Consider the following 7559-nt stretch of genomic DNA (forward strand, 5'->3'; position numbering starts at 1 on the left):
AGTTGAATGTGTTCCCCGGATGGGATTTTACTTTATTAACAATATTGTGAACCCTTAAAGCTTTAAAGTCATATAGCGTAATGTTGGACAACTCCGGGGATTAATCAAACGCTAATCAAGTTTTACAGCTGATTCCGTTGGGATCCTAAACCAAGTATTTCTGTGAAAAGTTCTTGAGAGTTGAGAACTGTCACAAAGTAATAATGTGCAATAATTAAAACTGACACTGCTTAAGGGGAAAACTATTTTTCTTTGTGATAGAGATAGAAAGTAAGAAAATACCTCTCTTGAGTCTTTATGCTAAATATTAGGCTAAAGTCCAGAGGTGGTTAGCGTAGCTTAGCATAAAGACTTTACAACAAGGGGCGGCCACGAGCGGTCCGAATGTGACAAAATCACTATCAAAAAGCACCTCTAAAGTTCATATTTATTTGGTTTTCTCTAATTTACTTAATATTGAAAGTTGGAAACACTAGACATACAATTTAAAAAATGTTTTGGTCAAAGTTCAGCTAGAGATACTCTGGAAAGAGAAGTGATGAGCCAAATGAGATCAATAAAGAAGATCAATAAGCTTGTTTTCTTTTCATTTCAGTACAGGGATTGCTGAAGCTCTTTATGAACTCATCCGACAGTTATGAGGTCAACTTCAGCATAAAACAATTCCTCAAGTCTGTCTTAATGTGAAACACGAACAGGACACTATAGTATGATGGAGTTCTAAGGCATCCACATGACTTAATGAGAAATAATGGGAAGCACATGTGGCGATAACAGTGTGGCGTTCACAGTGACGAGATAATTAGGTTTGTGGGAAGGTCATCTTTGTACTCAGGCACTCTGACTAACACAGCAGGCCATGTGTGTATTGATCTATGAGGAGCATTGACTGCCTAAAAAATCATTCGGTAATGTCGGTAATGTTCCAGATATCAACAACAGGAACGTGCACACAGGTTTTATGAGACACTGCACACTGTTTGTGAAAGTCAAACATAAGCCCCATCCTTAAAGTAATGCAGTTTAAAAAGAAATGTCTGCATTCATGCTAGAGTGTTCCACAGTATAGCATTTCTAAATGGTACACGTGTTTGTCCCCCACTTTAAAATCCAAACTGCTTCAATCATTGACAATCTGCTCAAAGATTTGTAGGGCAACCCTTTGGGAAACTCTATAAAAAAAAACTACTGTAATAACATACTGAGGCGTGCCATTCAGTGAAGATACAGATTCACAATTTAGAAAAGTTAGACTGAAGCACTCAATCCTAAAACTAAATACTGAGTTAAATACTGAGTTAAATACGAGATCGAATGTAGCACACAGGGTCTTGACTATGTTGTCTTCAGGTATTGTAATGTTATGTTAAATGTGTGCTCCCTTGCCGTTGTATTGTATCTCTTAGGCAACCAGCTGGAGATTAGGTCCATGTAGGTCCAGAATTGATCATATTATTCATCTATGTACCCAAGGATGAGGCCAGAAGTTTTGTGAGGCAACATTTACCGTCTAAAAGTAGTCCAAGTGGAGGTTTGTTCTCTATGTGAAGAAATTCCTCAGGAAAGGGCTCTTACTGAAATGCTATGTTCACCAATATAGGACGGACAGATGGACTGACGTGACGGACACATATATGGTTTACATGTGTAATACCTTGAAGTTTGCGAGTGCTTTTATCTTTTCAATTGTTAATTGTAAACGTCAAATTACCACTGGTAATGCCTCCAGCAACATCTTTTCACTAGCATGGAGGTATAACAAAGCAATACATAGAGAAAGTGTGAGTTTAAGATCGTCTTGGTGAGTGTGTCCCATCAAAGACTCCCTCTGTACGAGCAATATTTAGACTTGCTCTGACAATAAAGTTCTATTGTATTGAATCACTTGGCAAGTAAGGTTACACAAATTAACCATCAGAATTATGGCCACCTGGTTCCCTGAACACAATATTCAGTTTAGAAACTGTAGGAACAAAAAGTATTCTGGCACCAGTGGTTTGCATGCTAGCATTATTTATATTTAATTTAGCTCAAAACATATATCTTAAGGCAGTGTTTACACAGCAGTTAACCCTGAACAAAGCCCTCTACATCATTTATTTGACTGAATGTTGTCTGTAGAAGTGCTGCATCATAAAAAGAAGTCAATAAAGTGTCCACACGTGTGTGCCAGGTCACCAGCCACTGTAGCGGCACGTGCACAAAACATCCAACTGCAGGAACTGGATGCCCGGAGCGAGACGTCAACCACTTGAAGTGAAAAAAGCAGTACATAGTATTTATGTTCTGTTGAAGTGTGAGCTCAAAGAACATTTTGTCCTAAGAAAAAAAACAGTGGCTAGATGATTGTATCTTAAAAGAAAATAAATGGGGGCGATTTCCTACAGTGTCAAGGCACTCTGTTCATTTTGACCTTAATGGAGTTCTTAATACTGGAGCTGAGTCAATAATCACATGAAGTGGTTCCCGACTCAGGTCAACCAAAGACAAGCTGCACAAAATAATAAAGGAGCACAAAAAGGAACATGGTGAATCTGAACTCACCGGCCACTTTATTAGGTACACCTTGCTAGTATCAGGTTGAACCCCCTTTTGCTTTCAGAACTACCTTAATTCTTCGTTGGAAAGACTCAACAAGGTACTGGAAACATTCCTCAGAGATTTTTGTCCATATTGACATGATAGCATCATGCAGTTGCCGCAGATTTGTTGGCTGCTGCCTCTCGTTCCTCCCCATCCCATGGTGCTCTATTGGATTAGGATCTGGTAAATGTGTAGAACAGATAACTTATTGTCATGTTCAAGAAACCAGTTGGACATAATTTAAGCGTTTTCCTGCTGGAAGTAGCCATCAGAAGATGGGTACACTGTGGTCATAAAGGAATGGACATGGTCAGCAACAATACTCAGGTAGGCTGTGGTATTTAAACAATTCTCAATTGGTACTAAGGGGCCCAAACTATTCCAAATAAAACCCCCCACACCATAACATCACCTCTACCAGCCTGAACCGTTGATTCAAGGCAGGATGGGCCCATGCTTTCATGTTGTTTATGACACATTCTGATCCTACCGTCCGAATGATGCAGCAGAAATCTAAACTGTGCCCTCTGAGATGGTCTTCTACATACCTTGGTTCAAGTTGGTTGTAACTAATGGTTATTTGAGTTACTGTTCTCCTCTGACCTCTGGCATCTACAACGCATTTATGCCCAGAGAACAGCCATTCACTGGATATTTTTTGGACCATTCTCTGTAAACCCTAGAGATGGTTGTGAGTGTAAATCCCAGCAGTTTCTGAAATACTCAGACCAGCCTGTCTGGCACCAACAACCATGCCACGTTCGAAGTCACATAAATCCCCTTTCTTCCCCGTTTTGATGCTCTGTTGGAACTTCACCAGGTCGTCTTTTTGTAAATATGTTATTATATCTTTTCATGGGACAACACTGAATATATGGCAATTTGATACAATGTGAAGTATTCAGTGTACAGCTTGTATAACAGTGTACATTTGCTGTGTCCTCAAAATAACTCAAAACACAGCCATTATTGTCTAAACCACTGGCAACAAAAGTGAGTATTACCCTAAGTGAAAATGGCCAAATTTTGCCCAATTCGCCATTTTCCCTCCCCGGTGTCATGTGACTCGTTAGTGTTACAAGGTCTCAGGTGTGAATGGGGAGCAGGTGTGTTAAATTGGGTGCTATCGCTCTCACACTCTCTCATACTGGTCACTGGAAGTTTAACATGGCACCTAATGGCAAAGAACTCTCTGAGGATCTGAAAAAAAGAAGTGTTGCTCTACATAAAGATGGCCTAGGCTATAAGAAGATTGCCAACACCCTGAAGCTGAGCTGCAGCACGGTGGCCAAGACCATACAGCGGTTTGACAGGAAAGGTTTATTTCAGAACAGACCTCGCCATGGTCGACCAAAGAAGTTGAGTGCACGTGCTCAGCGTCATATCCAGAGGTTGTATCTTGAAAATAGACATATGACTGCTGCCAGCATTGCAGCAGAGGTTAAAGGGGTGGGGGGTCAGTCTGTCAGTGCTCAGACCATACGCCGCACACTGTATCAAATTGGTCTGCTTGGCTGTCGTCCCAGAAAGAAGCCTCTTCTAAAGATGATGCACAAGAAAGCCCGCAAAAAGTTTGCTGAAGACAAGCACACTAAGGATAATGGATTACTGGAACCATGTCCTGTGGTCTGATGAGACCAAGATACCTTATATGGTTCAGGACGCAGGACAGTATTCCAACATGATAACGACCCCAAACACATCTCCAAGATGACCACTGACTTGCTAAAGAAACTGAGGGTAAAGGTGATGGACTGGCCAAGCATGCCTCCAGGCCTAAACCCTATTGGGCATCTGTGGGGCATCCCCAAACGGAAGGTGGAGGAGCGCAAGTTCTCTAGCATCCACCAGCAACGTGATGTACTTGTCATGGAGAAATGGAAGATGATTCCAGTGGCAACCTGTGAATCTGGTGAACTCTATGCCCAAGAGAGTTAAGGCAGTTCTGTAAAAAATAATGGTAGCCACACAAAATATTGGGCACAACTTGGCCATTTTCACTTAGGAGTGTATTCACTTTTGTTGCCAGCGACATTAATGGCTGTGTGTTAAGTTATTTTGAGGGCACAGCAAATGTACACTGACTACTTTACATTGTATCAAAGTGTCATATCTTCAGTGTTGTCCCATGAAAAGATATAATAACATATTTACAAAAATATGAGAAACTGTATGTCTACATGCCTAAATGTATTGAGTTGTTGCCATGGAATTGGATGATTAGATATTTCCGTTAACGAGCAGTTGAACAAGTGTACCTAATAAAGTGGCCAGTGAGTGTATAAACATGGATGTTTGACTTTGTCTCTACTTCTGTGTCTTTGTTGTTGCGAGCGTTAATTCCTGTAAAATGAGAAGAGCTCTGCTGACACCTGCTGGACAGATAGCAGGACTGAGGTCTGATCAGAAAACACAGCACTTTAACTTACTGACAGGTGAGAATGAACCAAGAGTAGCATTTAATGCAGATTTGAAGGAAATAGTAAAGGAAAAAACACTGGGATAGTGAACTAATTAGACTCTATAAATATAAAATGAAATGGCCATTCTAGGGGTTGAGGTTATAAACAAAATGCTGCATTAGACATAAAGGTGTCTTTCAAAGTGACAAAGCTCTTTAGCATGTTTCAGTCGACTGTTTTGGTTTTAAGGTTGATAATTTTACTGTTTTGGTCCAAATTGTCTGCTCTTTTCAATCTCTTTTCTAGCCCCAGCAGGCAGCTATTCCTAAAAACAAGAGAAATGCCCTACCTACTCAGCATCAAAAAGCAGACAAACAAAGTTGATATAAACATATTCCTTTAGGAAGCCAATGAGAGGGCTTTTTAGAGTTCTATTTATCAGGTCGAAACAAACCTGGCTTCAAATGAATGCTAAAGTTGCTCCATATTTGCTGGATAAATTCATAGTAATCTCCCTTAGGGAAATATAAATACAATTTGACTGATGAAATTAGCAGTTGATTGATTGATTGATTGATTGATTGATTGATTGATTGATTGGTGATTGATTGGTTGATTGATAATTGGTTGACTGATTGGTTGATGGTTGATTGATTGATTTACTGTTTGTTGTTATCTGGAGGTTAAACACTTGAGGAAGTTCCTTTATTCTCCACTATGGCCAGCAGCTAGTCTCTACCTGAGTCTTTCTGCTGTTTGGTGCCCTTAATGTAATGTACAGTTGGGTTTCTAGAGCTCTTTCACAAACAACTTCCTGCTGCAGCTCAATACTACCATAAGAGCAGTAAGAGTTAACTGTCATGATACATTTTCAGCTAAAAGCTAAAGAATGAGCTTAAACTGTATAAGGCTCCATACAGCTGAATTGCAGGATCAGGCTGTAACTCTGTGCAGGTTCATTATTGTGATTACCTAGTCAGCACTGCTAGATGGGAATTGTTCAACTACCATGCCAGGGGCTTTAAATTATCTTATTAAAAAAAAAACACGTTTGGACCTAAGTCAACCTAGAGAACAAAGTAAATGTGTATTTTCATAAAAATCGTACTTAAACGGTTTACATACACACATAGCTATAATGTAATGAAGTGTGTGTATATCAATTTTTTCTCCCATAGTGCCCTGTTCCTATTCTGCATGAAAAGGCCATCTACTAAGCTAACTAAATAAACAACTGGACTGACTTGTGCCTTAAAAGCAAAAAAATGCAAATGCTAGTCAAATAAGCCTTGAGTGATTGGAGAGAGAACACCAGCCTTGCTGTGGAGTCACATGTATCAGAATCAAAGCCTGAGCATAATTGGCTGAAAAAAGGTGACGTGACTGAATATTATTTCAAATAATAACGCTTGGATTACAACCAGCTAATTGAAGGGCCATAAAATGATCAAATTATTGCACTTTTGGGTCTAATTGATCAAATTGAGCAACACTTGACATATCAGATATCAATAAGTCCTTTAGCTGCTTAAAAATGTAATAACATGTAAGTGTTGTATTTAGAGCTGGATCCTGCTGCCCCCATGTGACTTCAGCTTTCTTCTGGGTTACTTCCATCACTAAAGGCCTTTAAAATTCACACATAAAGAATGGAAAATGGCTACACCATCACTGTTGTTCCCAGAATTCTTGAATTTTGAAAACTTTGGACATCTAAAAAAACAAGATAAAACCTGATAATAATTTAGCTTAAGAGGAGCTTTCAGATGTTTATGCTAGGCTAAGCTAACCATCACTAGGCTTGAGCCTAATAACTGGACACACATGAGAGTGGTGTGGTTTTTCTTCTGCTCTAACTCTTTGCTTTAAAGAGAATGAGAGTGTTTTCATTAATAACAAACTTTTCCTTTAAAAACCTCAGTTGGATGGTTGCACACATTTTCTTTGTGGCTGTTCTAAACTTTTAAGAACTTTAAGTTCCCACTTTATAAATCAGTTAAGGATCATAATGCTTCTGGCTGAATTACTTGCCGAGAGTTATATTGTAACATGACTGTAAAGCTTTTAGGGTATAATCCCATCAGTAAAATACATCCTACTAATGAACCATAAGTAAAGATATAATGAATAAAACAAACAAATACATCATGGGAAGTGCTTTTGTAGATTAAACTATCAAATTAGTTTAAGATTTTGGGCATTATTGATCATACATTGTAGGGAAGGCAAATGTACTGTAAAAATACAATAAACATCATATCATATTGCAAATTTGGCAAAGCTGGACCTTTTTTACTTATTACACTTTCCTCTCATACTTCAAAATATCAATGGGGCCTAAAGCTGCTTCAAGATTTAATAAATACATGTCAGTAAATGTGATCCACCCCTTTGACCAAAACATACTTGTTGGTTTTAATTCTACCATTAAGGAGGCCCTATTATGCTTATTGGGGGTTTCCCATTCCTGTAGTGTTTTATATAATGTAGGTTTGTGTGCACGTAAATGGTCTGCAAAGGCTTAATTCCCAATGTTTCCTCCACAGGGACTTTCTCTCCCAAACAGTCACTAAT

The sequence above is a fragment of the Eleginops maclovinus genome, chromosome 6 (assembly GCF_036324505.1).
Source record: "Eleginops maclovinus isolate JMC-PN-2008 ecotype Puerto Natales chromosome 6, JC_Emac_rtc_rv5, whole genome shotgun sequence".
Taxonomy (NCBI): domain Eukaryota; kingdom Metazoa; phylum Chordata; class Actinopteri; order Perciformes; family Eleginopidae; genus Eleginops; species Eleginops maclovinus.